We start from the raw sequence: 15,240 nt of genomic DNA on the forward strand, positions 1-15,240 counted from the left end.
GAAGCCAGCAATAAACCGGCGGTAATAGGGGCAAAGACCCAGGGAGCGCCGCAATGTATTTTTATTCGTAGGTGTTGGGAACTTGGTGACTGCTGAGACCTTTTCAGGATCAGGCCGGGCGCCTTCTTGACCTAAGAACTGGAGCACCTCGTAACCGAAGTGGAACTTCTCGGGTTTTAGTGTGAGGCCCGCAGATCGTATTGCCTGAAACACAGCTAGCAAACGACGTACACGCTCTTCAAATGTGGCCGAAAACACAATCACGTCGTCAAGACACACAAGGTATGTTTGGCACTTATGTCCAGAGAGCACAGTATCCATCAACCTCTGAAATGTTGCTGGCGCCGTGCATAAACCGAACGGAAGAACCTTAAAGTCGTACGGAGAGAGCGAGAGAGAACTTTTATTCATCCAACAGAGTGACTATCCCGCTCTTCTGGGGTTAGACCCGGAAGGTGGGACAGTCGCCTTAGTTGCAGGCCGGTAGTTCTTGGACTCCGGCAGCATCTTCAGCCAGTCGAACAATTTCTCTTTGGGCTCTTGGGTCTGAGCTTCGCAGAAGGGTCTCCCAGGCGTCTTTAGTTATATTGTTAGCCCTGCCTGGTGACTTTGCACATTCCCATATTATGTGATCTAGAGATTCCCTTTCCTTACATAGTGAACATAGGTCTGATCGTATTTCTGGCCATATATGGTTGACAAGAACTGGGTTCGGGTATGTATTTGTCTGTAGCTTTCTCCATGCTACTGCTTCCTTTTTGCCTAACGTGGAGTCTGGTGGTGGTAGCACCCTCCTGCTCAGTCTGTAGTGCATTGTTATTTCGCTATAGTTATTCAGGTCCTCTGGTTTGCCTTGCTCCGGTGGCACTCTTCCAGCCCGGTGTGTGAGATCTCGGGCTAGTTTGTGTGCCGCCTCAGTTCCGTGTACGCCTGCGTGGGCTGGCGTCCACACAAGGGTGACCTCTCTTTGTATTCGCTTTTGATCGAGGATTCTACCCGCGATCTTTGCTATTACTCCAGCGGTGTAGCTCCTGATTGCGCTTTTGCTGTCACTTACTATGTATTTTGCCTCGGTCTGAGCAAGAGCCAGTTCTATTGCAGCCTCTACCGCTGTCTGTATCGATTTTGTTTTTAATGAAACTGCTGTAACCATTTCTCGCTTGCCATTGAGTACGACTGCATTCATGTTTCCTTTGCCGCAGCATGCTGCGTCTACATATGCAATTCTACCTGAATTTTCAATCTCGAATCTCCGTGTCTTTGTTTCGACCCTTTTCTCTCATTTATGCTTATTATAGAGAGGGTGGATGTTCTTTGGTAATGGCGGGATATGAATCAGTTTCCGGACCTCCACTCTCATTTCCTCTGTCGTGTCCCAGTATTCCTTCGGTTGTATACCTATTTCCCTAAATTTTTTCCTTCCACCCTTAGTTTTCTCTAGCCTTTTTTGTTGTGTAGCTAGTGTTGCCTTAATTATTTCATCTAAGGTGTTGTGTATTCCCAGCATCATTAGCCTGTCCGTGGAGGTACCTGCCGGGAGGTGTAGTGCTCTCTTAATGCATTTTCTGATCATGCTATCGATCATGTCTTTTTCGGCCTTTTTCAGGTCTAAGTATGGCGTGGCATACCCAACTCTGCTTATTACGAAAGCTTGTATGAGCCTTAATAAGTTACTTTTCTTAAGGCCTCTTTTTTTTATTAGCTCTTCTCCTTATAAGGTTTGTCGTTTGTATGACCTGTCCTTCCAGTTTCTTTATCATTTCTCCGTTGTACCCGTTCGTTTGGAGGACCATTCCTAGCACCCTCATTTGCTCGACTTTCGGGACTGCTCGTCCCTCCACTTCTATATTTACGTCCACTTGTTCTTTTTGCGTCAGGTGTTTCGGATTGTATATAAAGAACTCCGATTTTTCTGAGGAACATTTCATGCCCCTCTCTTTTGCATATTGTACCGTGTTTTTTACCGCCTCATGCAATTTTTATTCAATTTCAGCATCGCTGCCTTTGTTTGCCCACATGGTTATGTCATCCGCATATAGGCTGAATTTTATGTCTTTTATTTTCTTGAGCTTTTCTGGAAGTCCACGCATGGCTATATTGAAAAGTGTGGCGGTAGAACCGCTCCTTGTGGTGCACCCCAGCTCCCCAGTTCGAATATCTGAGATTCTATCCCCTGGTATCTTAATTTTGCTTTTCTGTCTGTTAGAAAATTTCATATATATTTATACATCCTTTCCCCTACCTTTAGTTCCGTGAGGCCCTGCAGAATAGCATCGTGGTTTACACTGTCAAATGCATTCTTCAGGTCCAATCCTAAAATTACTTTACCATCTTTTCATCTTGATTTTACTATATCATGGTGTATCCTGAGCATAATATCTTGTGTACTAAGATGTTGTCTAAATCCTATCACCTCCCGGGGCCATAGCTCATTCTCCTCCATGTATCTGGTCAGTCTCCTCTGAATCACATGTTCTAATAGTTAACCTACACATGATGTGAGTGATATTGGTCTCAAATTATCGACCGTCGGAGGTTTTGCGGATTTGGGTATTAGCACTATCTCAGCAAATTTCCATTGTTCTGGGATTTCCTGTTTCCCAGCATTTCTGCATGAAATTAGCTCAACAACCGAGTCGTTGTCCCAGTTCCTTAGCATCTTGTTTGTTATTCCATCCGGCCCTGGGGCCGATTTTTTCTTTAGTCTACGGATTTCTGCTACCACTTCAGCTACCGATATGGGGACATCTAGTCGCTTTGCTTGGGTGTCCCTTGTAGGTTTCTAATTTATTTTTCCTTATTTTTCCGATGTATTTGTATTTAAGTTCTTTAAGGAAGTCATCATCGCTGCCTCCATGATGGTGCCTAGCCTTTATCAACTTAATGGAAGTTTCGTTGTACGTCTCGTTTAAGCGTGTTACACTACTCCTCGATATTGTTTATGGGTGGAATCTTGGAATCTCCTCGGCGGTTCTCCAGTCTCTAAACTTGTCCCACTCAGTGATTTTGATTTTTGATATTTCGCGCTTTAGGCCCTCCTTCTATATAATTACTATGATATAATGGTCGCTGCCTAGGTTTAATTCTAAGTTGTACCACTCTGGACCTTTTATGTTCTTTGAAAGTGCGAGGTCAGGAGACGTATCCTTGCTGACACTATTTCCTATCCTCGCGGGCTGTCTGGGTTGTTATTCAATGTGAAGCCTTGCTCCTGAATATCTTCCCATAGTTGCCTGCCTTTGGAGCATTGTCTACTGTAACCCCATGCTTGATGTTGTGCATTGAAGTCACCTAATATGTGTAGCTGTTGCCCTCCGCATATATTTTTAGCCTTCGTTATTATTGCACGGAATCTGATCTTGTTCTGCTCTGGCGAGCTGTAGATGTTGAGTATGAAAATATTAGGCTCTGTGATGCTCCCGGCTGATACCTCCACGAACACGTGTTCTATGTCCCTAGATCCTATGTCGTGCTCCAGAGCCGCCACATTTCTTTTTACTAACGTTGTCAGCCTCGTTCTGTCTCCTTTGTTACTATGGAAAGCTTGGTATCCTGCCAATTTCGCAGGACGCCCTGTTTCCTGCAGCGCTATTGCGCGAGGTTGGTTTTCTAATTGTTTAAGATGCTGCTGTAGCACTGGCCTCTCTCTCCTAACACCTCTGCAATTCTATTCCCAGATTTGATCCCTAATATTCTTCGTTCTGTTCATCTTGAAGCTGAAGTATCGCTTCTTCAGCTTTTTGCTGCCACCCTTTGTTGACTGCCAATTTCACCTGTATTAGGCTAATATTCTCTGCCTGTTTTTGCATCCCTTCATTTATCTTCTGATTCTGTGCATTTATGCGTGCATTCATTTGTTTCATAAAATCTGTGATGTTTCTGATCAAACTCTCTGGCTTCGTGAAGCCATTTTCCAATCTTGTGAGCCTAGTTTCCAGGTCTTGCGAAGACCCCGTGTCATTGCTTTTGCATTTTGCCGGCGGCGGTTGTATAGGTCTCATATCCTTTTCACTATTAGCCCCCCCTCGTTTCCTGCTACTGTTCCTGCTACAGCTGTGGGTTTTTGCGTCTGTGCTTGTGCCTGCATTGGATTCTGCTGTTTTTCAAGTCTACGTATGGTTTCGTTTTGTTTTTCTATTATCTTTTGTATTTCCTCGATTTGCCTCATTAAAGTCGTACAATCCGTCGGGTGTGACGAATACAGTCTTCTCTCGACCTCTGTCGCCTACTTATATCTGCCAATATCCACTTTTCACGTCCATTGATGAGGAGTAACGTGCATTTCATAGGCGATCAAGGGAATCGTCGATGCGAGGAAGAGGGTACACGTCTCTTTTAGTTACTTTTTAGTTAGTTTTTAGTTAAGTACTCACCAGAACAGGAGCTTGGGGTAATCTATGCCAAATCGTAAGCTGCCGTCCTTCTTTTTAACAAGTACCACGGGGGAAGCCCAGGGTTTCTGTGACGGCTGGATAACGTCGTCTCTAATCATTTCGGCCACCTGGCGCTGAATGGCTTGACGTTCTTTCGGAGCTACACGGTAAGAAGTTTTTCGAATCGGGCGAATCGAGTTATCCGTGATGATTCGATATTTTGTCAAAGGCGTTTGGCCGGTCCGCGATTCGGAAGCAAAGCAGTCTTGAAATTGATCTATGAGATCCAAAAGACGGTCCCGTCCGGAAGAAAACAAATTTGGACTCACATCGACAATGGTTACGGACGTCTTGCACATTGATCCTTCCTGTTGCAGTGAGAAGCAGTGCTGCGCATTTGGGAGGCTGTCGAAAAAGGCCACAGTTGTGCCTTTCAAAATTTGCTGACGCTCGCCGCTGAAGTTTGTTAGCAGCACTGCGGTCTGCTCATTGGTCAAGTTCACTAGCCTTCCAGGTATAGAAACCAATACCAAGGTGACTGCCCTGACGGCTTAATACCAAGGTGACTGCCCTTTCGACGATACCATCGCCGGTATGCGCCATGCCGCATTTCACTTCAACAAGAGAGCATGACCGCGGAGCTAATGTCACCGTCTCTTTGGCGACGCGTAAGGGCATCAGTTATACTTCCGCATAACCAAGGTCTTCATGATTCTTGGTGAAGGCAACGACGCTGACACGAATGCTGATTACAGCCCCATGAAGACGCAGAAAGTCCATGCCAAAAATGGGGTCTTTGCAACAGCCAGAGAGAATGAAGAAGCTGCCAAAAAACACCGCGTTTCCTATTCCTATCCGGGCAGTGCACTTCCCTGTCGGTGCCAGTAGCTGACCCCCAGCACTTCTTATTACTGGCCCAGTCCATTTGGTTTTTATTTTGCGCATTTGGCATTTGAAACTTGGGCGTTTGAAGAGTTGTTCGGCAGATGGCTGAACTCCAGCGCTAGGCCTTAAAGTCGGCAGCTAGCGCGATGCAAAGGCGTGTCGATGTCTGGGATCCGCTGTGGACTGCCGGAAGGAGTCTTATGCATACCCAGCACCTCGGCCAGTGTTACGCCTCGACAGAACGCCAAGGAGGGCCGAAAGTGAGGCGGTTTTATTAGTCGACTGGAACGACTCTTGCGCTCAAGCTACCTCTTTCTTCTTTCAGGCTCACGCTTGTGGGGCCAGTCATCATCTTTGGCTTCGTCTTCTATGCGGCAATATTGTCGCCCCAAACACCGCCGCGTAGCCTTTATGCTATCTTTCTCAAAGCACTTAGCGAAGCTCAAACATCTCCACTATAGTCAGCGAATTTAACGCTTCTAGCCCCTTATGGGGATATCCAAGGGAAGACACTACAGGCAGGAAACTAGTTTCCGCCGTCGCTGACATGGCACTGACCTTGCTCACTGACCCGCAGTACCCTGGCGAGTCGGTACTAGCATAACGCGGGATACCTCCCCCGACCTGACGACCTCAGTGGCTTAATACGGGAGACCTTAGGTAGCGATGACGACATGCTGCAGGCCATCTTTGAAAACAACAAGCACAGCAAACCACGTGGGCAAGCCGGAGGGACAGACTGGGAGAAATTCAGGAAGGACACTAAACTAGGTCCATCAGAACAAATAACTAGTGACGAAGAGTGGGCGGCATCCATTCTAGACCTTAACGAAAACCTCACAAAAATCCTTGCCACCACGGAAGACCACCCAGCTGTTGACAACCATCTCCTACGCCTTTGCGAAGCAAGACGTAGTCTCAAAAAGCGGTGGAAGAAACAAAGGCGCAATCGAAAACTCCGAATTCGCAGAGCGAAACTGGCTATACTCAATAAGACAAGTACGCATGGGACCTCACTAGCACCAATTGGCTAAAGAGATGCCAATCCCTCACAGGTCACCTAGACATCAAGACTACGTGGAACCTTCTCTAATGCCAAATTGATCCACCGAAATCGAAGAGTGAGCAACATAGAAATTTGCATCGAGCCTTACACAACTTTCAAGGTCCGGATGATGAACTTGTGGATGAACTCACGCTTCGCTATATCTGCACTTTGACAGACGCAGAACCCTAAAATGCGGAATACCGGGGGAACCGAACAAAGATCTAGATAAAAACTTTATTTTAGAAGGAATCATAGCAGCACTAGCAGATATGCGCCGAGATACAGCCCCGGGACAAGACAAAATAACGGCCGGACCAACCTCGGCATGGAGGCACTGCAGCAACTTACGGTGTACGTTAACTAATGCTGGCATATCGGCACCATTCCATAGGGATAGAAAACAGCCAAAATACACTTTGTCCCCAAACCCGGCAAGAAAAACACCATTGAAAGCCTACGCCCCATATCCCTCACGTCGTGCGCTGGCAAACTCATTGAAAAGACAGTCAACGCGCGTCTCTCCAACTATATAGAGAACAACGAGCTACTGCCACACACAATGTTTGGATTCAAACTACATCTGTCCACCCACGATGTGCTGCAAATAAAACGTGAAGTCATTGATCCAGCACGAAGAAACAGTGACCGAGCACTTGTAACCCTTGACCTCAAAAGGGTATTTGACAATGTCAAACACTCCACAATCCTGCACAACCTCCAGAGCAGGAACTATGGCCAGCAAGTCTACTCATACATCTACGATTTTCTTAAAGGCAGAACCGTCAACATCAGCATCGGCACAAAACAAACTACGCAAAGGAAGATAAGCACTAGAGGCACTTCGCAAGGGGCAGTATTACCCCCCCCCCCTTCAGTTAAACATTGCCCACCGAAATTTCCGACCCCTTTTAAATGAAATATAGGGCATACGGCAGCCCTGTATGCTGTCAATATAACCATCTGGACAACCACGTGTAGTACGGGAATGATGGAAGAAAAACTACTAAGAGTGGAAAGAGCAGTAAGAATTAGGCACGAACGCGTGAACTAACCTACTCTCCCGAAATATGTGAACTGCTAGTCTTCCGCCAGCACAAACATCAGGTCACGATCGACATCCGCGTTGCTAACTCCACCATCAAGGAAGTTCAAACCGTCAAGATACTGGACTGTACATCAATGACAATGGCAAAACCACCTAGCCATCCAGACACTCCACCTCGTGAGCGAGAAAGTAGCCAGGATGATCACCAGAATAACGACGTGAAAATCGGGGTTGCGAGAAGGTACTCTCCGACTGGTGCCGGCTTTTCTCAGTAGTACTTGCGAGTGGGCTAGTTGGCTAGACGTCTCAGAAGACCTCTGGCGCTGCATGTAATATACAAACACAACACACACACACACAAAAGCGATTAAAGCAAGACGTTCACACCGATGATGCGCTCGCTACCAACTGGCCGTTATTTGTGCTCAACAGGAAGAAGGTAATACTGCTTCTTTCGGACAATATGACAATAGGATAGACGCAATTTATCATCATTTTCGATTTATTTTTCCTTCTAAATTTATTCGCATTTTTTCTGAATTTTTTGTTTTCTTTGTATTATATAACCCTACGTGTTTTTGTGACGTATTCTTCTTCGATCACAAACAAGAGCCAGTTGGTAGAGAGCAAATATCGGTGTGAACGTCTTGCTTTAATCTCGTGTGTGTGGGTTGTGTTTGTGTATAAGTATGCAGCGCCAGAGGTCTTCAGAACAGGCATTCCTCGTGAGCTTCATTGTCTATGCAGCACCCTACCTCCGTCTCCAGAAGTTGGACATCAAGACCTTCGACTTCATAGCAAGAACAACCTACAGGAAGGCCCTGGGTCTGCCTCTTACGACATCGAAGGACCGGCTTTTATGACTGGGTGTCCACAACGCTGTACACGAGCGATAGAGACACTCCTAACGGCTCAGTAGTACTTGCGAGCGGTCTAGTTGGCTATACGACTCAGAAGACCTACCGGCGCAGGTGGTAAGACTCTCCACGACTCTCACTCGCCTACAAGTTTTGAACGAAATGAACATCAATTGACCCCGACAGCTAACCCTAAAAGCGACATCCCAGCCTCATAGAGAGGATGATTCAGGGGAACTCCATTGCCGAGGAATATGCATCCCGATGTTCACCCGCCAAGACAACAAACACGAGCGGAAGCTATGAAAAGGCACTACGGTGGGCGCGAGGTCATGTTCTATGTCGATGCCGCAGGTCTTGAACAGAGAATGGCGGCCGTGGCGGTAATGCATAAAAATCAAACAGTGTATAGACTAATATTGCCCAGCCGAGACACACTGGCTGCGGAAGAAGTGGCTATTGCCCTAGCTGCAACACACAATACCTCAGAATACATTCTTACAGATTCACAAACAGCATATCGCGATGGCCCCAGGGGCAGGATTGCACCGCTAGCAACTAAAATTCTGCAAGATAGTTGCACCCGTGGCTACCAAACTGCGCATAAACACACATTATGGGTATCCGCCCTAACAAAAATGTCTATGATCACGTTATGCAATGTCTTTAGACAGTATGATCAAAGAAGCTATCAACCATCAAAAGAAAGTCTTTAGAACACGTATGATCTATGTATGACCCCCCTTCCGACAATTGGCCACTGTTACTGAATAGAATGTATTTACATAGAACGTATTTATACCTCCTATGATTAGTCTATTGATAGTGTATATGGACACTGTAACGACTGTGTTCCGATAATTGGCCACCGTTATTTTAAAGAATCATGTTCATACAAAGTAATTATATCTTGTGTTATGTTAACTATATTTCAAGTGTCCAATAATAATGTGTATTTTACTCACTGTTCACATCTGTGTAATATTTCGTGAAAAGTGAGAGTGGTGAAAGAAACACATGCAAATTCATACCTTCATTTATTGCACAAACCCTTGACACAGAAGCACTTGGTTTCCGATGGCAACGACATTGTGTGTTTGATGTAGCAGCCGTATCAAAATTTATCATGGTGTCACCTAGAAAAGAAATATACATGCTCAAAACTATTCTGCCAATTTCACACGCTTTGTGCTAGCATCACACACACATCTCTCTCCACTCAGATGCCTCTTTTTCCTAAAAATATGCTAACTGGTTTCCAACCACTTTCTGCACAATCTAGTACCTGCAAAACACCCTTAGGAGATAGACTATTGCTGTGTTAAGTTGTATTCCTTTTGATCCTCTATATTATTCGACATTAGTTTATCACAATAGGGGCCCAGGAAACAAAAGAGTGAAAGTTACATGCCAGTATGCTTGGTCATCAGGGTGTTAATCAATAGTAAACTCTCTCTGCCATTTGCTACATCAATCAAATACACATGTTGAGCGGCAACGTATCAGTATGTATACATACATTTTGGTGCATGCTACCAGCAAGTGATGCCACTATGCCTGTTCGCTCCCATTTTTCCTGAGTGATGCCTATGTTTGCCATAGCAGATAAAACACACACCTAGGTAATTACTGTAGAAGGCCAGCTACACCAAGCACCTAGGTGAATACAAGAGCAATAATAGGGAATGATGAAGTATATTATAGTTACCGTACAATATGCAGTCACACATATTTTGCTACATATGCAGGTAACAAGTCTCAATAGTGTATTCCCAGAGAGTAAGAAAATAAGAAAGTGCCACTCATGCCCATCTTTTCCTTTCAAGAGCTTGTCACCAAGGTAATATCTTTATCACATATGAAAGCAAAATTTAGAATACCTTTCTTTTATAAGAAGTCCAATGGATGCTGAAGAAACTATGCTGCTACGTCCCACTGCTACTTGTCCCGGAAGTCAGGTTGCCTTGTTACTTGTCAGCCCAGACCACGGCAACAGGGAGTCTGCAGATATGGTCATATGAAGCAACAAGAGGACTGCATGTACATATGAGAACACTAGTCAGAACAGCAGGACGAAAGATTTTATAAATAATAAAGGAAATGTCAAATGCACAAGTAAAAGACACATAGGAGGAGTATTTCATATGGTTGCTGAGTGAGAGCATGAAAAGAGAAGCCCATAATTGGAAACGCAATGCTCCACTGAGGAAAATTACATAATCATAAAATACATAAATACATATTAATCTAGGTAATCTCAGGAATAGTGGCAAGTCTTATGTAGGCACTATCTTTTGGTGATACGTGGAAAGAAGTCAGATGGGGTGGTAAAAAATGACTGGTTTGGTTTATGTGGTTTAACATCCCAAAGTAACCCAGGCTATGAGAGATGCTGTAGGGGAGGACTTCAGAGCGTTCGACGAGCTGGGGCTCTTTAGCATGCACTGACATCGCACAGGACATGAATGCCTTTTTGCTTCAATTTTGAGCTTACTGCTGAACTGGTCGTACTCAAAATAGGTTGGCGCTACTTTTGTTTAAATTTAGACGAGGTCTTTTTGAGGATACAAGACTTGCATGTGTCCCAGACACATTCAGGGAGACACGTTGGCCCTGTGAGAAGGCTTAAAACGTGGACAGCTTGTCTCATTAAAACCCACCCGGCCCCGCATAATCACTTTTTGGTACCTAATATTGCCTGCTTTGGCTCGTCAATAGTAGGCTACCGACAATAGGAGCTAAATTATTTCATCCTTAAAAAATCATGCATCTTACTGCTGGAATATGCAGTCACACATAATTTTTGCTACATATGCAGTTAACAAGTCGTAATAGTGTATTCCCGAGAGTAAGAAATTAAGAAAGTGCCATAAATGTCCATCTTTTCCTTCAAGAGCATGTCACCAAGGTAAAATCTTGATCACATTTGAAAGTCAAATTTAGGAGAAATACCTGTCTTTTATAAGAAATCCACATGAATGCTGAAGCAACCACGCAGCTACGTCCCACTGCTGCTTCTCCCGGAAGTCAGGTTGCCTAGTTTTTACTTGTCGGCACAGAACCCGGCAACAGGGAGCCTCCAGATATGCCTCAATGAAGCATCAAGAGGACTGCATATGCATACGAGAACACTAGTCAGAACAGCAGGAAGAAAGTTCTTTTGAATTATAAAAAAAGGAAAATTCAAATGCACAAGTAACAGAAACAAAGATATGTTGCTGAGTAACAGCATAAAAGGTGAAGCCCAGAATTAGAAATACAATGCTCCACAGAGGCAAACAACAGTAAAATGCTTGTGCACAAAATTCTCTTCTAAAGGGGAAAATTCAGATATATATGCAAGGGGTTACGTTTATCTATTGTGCATGCATATGGTACTATAGAATACATTACTGTCTGGGAAGTCAACCTCCACACCACCAGGTATCAAACTATTTCAGAAGTTTCTTAAAGATTTCTATGCAATGACAGGAAGATCTTTCACTATCAAACACAGTTGGAAACAACACTAAAATCTAATGAGCCCATGTATGTTTCTCTTAAAAATGTGCGGACGAAGGAAATGTAGTTGCTGCTCCTTTTATTTATTTACTTGTAACTAATACTGCATCATTTCCAGCTATAGCACGCGTGAACACAATGCAAACAAACAATAGAGTTGAGCAAGCTTATCTAAAGATTTAGAATGACTTTTTGTAATAAAATGAACAGAAATCATTTAACTAGCAATGTACAGGAGACAATGCATGTACTAAAGCAGAGCTGCACCGATTTAAGAGCCCTAAAAGCTCTAGCAAAACACCCTTCTTGTCACTGTTGCCTTTTCTTTCTTTCTTTCTTTCTTTTCTTTATTTTCACATAACATATACAAAACGTTTGCAAAAACTGCTGGGCCAATAGCCGAAGCTAGTATAGGCCCATTGTACACATTTGTTATAACAGCAACAGAAGACACCAACATAAGACTCGGTTATAAATGATCAGTGAACAAAGTAATAGCGAGCAACACTCAACAGCAGATATAAAAAGATCAACAAACATAATTCTCAATCATCGAGAAGTAGAAGCGCTTAACTGAAAACAGGAAATTGTTAGCCATTTTAATTTCGAGTGGTACACTATTCCATATTTTCGCCCCGCAGTATTGAATTAGGCGCTGACCATAGGCATTGCGGGTTACCGGGTAATTAAAGTTAATATTACTAGCATTTCTAGTGCTCCTGATAGGCAACACAAAAATATTAATTGAAAGCGGGTAGTTATTTTGTATAATGTTATTTACTAACATTGCGATTCTCATTTCATATAACAAAGGAAACTGCAAAACCTGTAACCTATTGAACAAAGGAGCACTGGACTGATACCTATTAGAGTATGTTAATATTCTTAGCGCTCTTTTCTGCAAAGAGATAACTTGATGAATGTAAGATCTGTATGTGCTAGCCCATGACTCGCAGCAATACGTTAAATGGCAGTGGAAAAGAGAAAAATAGATTATCTTCAGCACAGATATGTCTAGCAGCCCCCGTGTTCTATATAGAATGTAACAAGCTGAAGCAAGCTTGGAACACAGGCTATCAATATGTTCATGCCAATTAAGGTTCTTATCTAGGGTTACGCCGAGGTATTTAATGGTGTCAACTTGCTCGATTAAAACATTGTCGAGGTAAATATGTAATCGCGTATCTGTGATATGTTTGTGCCTTGACCTAAACAGGATGTACTTTGTTTTCACAGCATTTAATGTCATTTTATTTGCCTTAAACCATGCAGAGATGTTTCTTAAATCGCGTGTCTTAGCCTCAATTTCAGTTAGAGTTTTGCCTGTAAAAACTATTGCAGTGTCATCAGCGTACATCACCGTTTTTGAATTCTGCAAATAGAGAGGAAAGTCGTTAACATAAATAGAAAACAGCACAGGGCCTAAAACTGACCCCTGGGGCACTCCAGCACAGACAGCTTGTCGAGATGATTTGAAGTGTTTTAGATGAACAAATTGTTTTCTGTTGGTAAGGTAGCTAGTAAAGAAATCAAGAGTGGAATCCCTAAAACCATAGTGCTCTAGCTTCTGAATTAAAATGTTATGATTAACAGTATCAAATGCTTTCTTTACGTCTAGGAACAAGGCTATGGACATTTCATTATTATGCAAAGATGAACATAGCTCCTGAGACAATGCCATTACTGCTGTAGATGTAGACCTGTTACTCCTGAAGCCATGTTGATAGTGAGATATGATTCTAGTTTTCTCCAAGTAGTCATTTAGTTGCTTTGCGATAAGTTTTTCGAACACAGTGTTAATGATACTCAAAACCGAGATTGGACGGTAACTGCCTGGATCATTACAATCCCCTTTTTTGTAAACTGGTGTAACTCTAGCGATCTTCAAAATATTCGGATAAATACCTTCGTAAATTGCGTGATTCATTAGTGTTGCCAGGAATGGTGCAAGATGGTGAATGTTGTCTTTTAACGCTCTCACTGTAATCCCGTCATGTCCTGTTGCCTTGTTTGCGGCGAGAGTTTTCACGATTGCTGTGATTTCACAATCGTCAATGGCTTGCAGTAAGAAAGTGTCATGAACACGCGGGTCATTAACAGAGCACGATAGATTAGGGATATTAGCTGCAAGCTCTGGGCCGATGTTTGTGAAGTAATTATTAAACCTATCAACTGTGTTTTCATCAATGTGTTCAGGAACTACGTGCTGTTTTAATTGTCTACCGATCACATTGTTGACTACGTCCCACATTTTCCGGCTGTTTCTTTGTGCTCTCTTTATTAGCATAGAGTTGTATTCTTTCTTTCTAATCCGTATTAATGCCACTACATGGTTTCTGGAGGATTTGAACTTTTTTGAATAGTAAACGTTTTCTTTCTGACGCTTCCACTTATGATACCATTTATCCTTCTCTTTTATAGCCTCAAGTATGTTCTCATTCATCCACGGGCACAAAGGTTGTTCGTACCTGCGGGTAGTGCATGATGTGCATTGCGATATGGCAGACTCAAGAGCCCCAACAAAATTTTCAAATTCAGTGTGTACATTTGAATGATGCACGTTGTTGAAATCTAAATTGTATATTTTCTCCTGCAATAGTTGATAATCAATTCGCGCAATTGGTGCAGACCTGTTTCGAATGGGAGTGTTCATATTCATGGGCAGCAGGCAGAAGATTGGCGAGTGATCTGTTATAGTGGTATTGTACACCCCTGCTAAGACATTGTCCGTACCATTGCATATTAAGTGATCAATTACAGTTGCTGATGTAGCGGTGATCCTTGTTGGATCAGAAATTAAATTCTCAAAGTTATATGATTTCAACAAAAATGCGTAGTCGCTGCATATGCTAGAAGATACGTCGATGTTCATGTCGCCCGTGATTAAAACAGAGCCCATTGGTTTGTCCGCTATATCGCTCAGTATACTCTCCATGAAGTCTAAAAACTGGGTCATATCAGAGTTTGGGGGTCTATATATGACACCAACCGATATTCCCCCAGACAATGTAATGAATAGTGAATCAACATTTATATTCCTGGTCCCACATTCAGGTATAATGTTAAACAATATAGTAGATTTAACTAACAGTCCCACCCCTCCACCACGTCGGTTATCTTCTCTAGGGCTTGATACAAAGTTGTATCCAGGAATAGAAAGTTCATCACCCTTTCTCAGCCAGGTTTCTGATAGAGCTATAACATCAAATTTAAACTCGTGTTCAGATACAAATGCTAGAAGTAAGTCAAGGTTTTTTTGAACACTACGGACGTTACAATGAAGTAAGGAAAAGCGTGAGCCTTTTGTAAATACATTGTTTACTTGTTCAACCGTGAAAGCCATGGTTGTTAGATGAAGTTATAAAATAAAATTGGTAAACCACTTTCAGACAACTACAGCTAAGTCCTCTTCGCAAGCTATATGAAAAACATGGGAGTTTTCACTTTTCCGCATTAGAATCTTGCCTTGTGACACCCAGGCAAACTTCCAGCCCTTGTCTTTTTTCTGTTGTACCGCTTTACCAAGGAGAA

The sequence above is a fragment of the Amblyomma maculatum genome, chromosome 1, assembly GCF_055883805.1.
Source record: "Amblyomma maculatum isolate TAMU_Amacu chromosome 1, ASM5588380v1, whole genome shotgun sequence".
Classification (NCBI taxonomy): Eukaryota; Metazoa; Arthropoda; class Arachnida; order Ixodida; family Ixodidae; genus Amblyomma; species Amblyomma maculatum.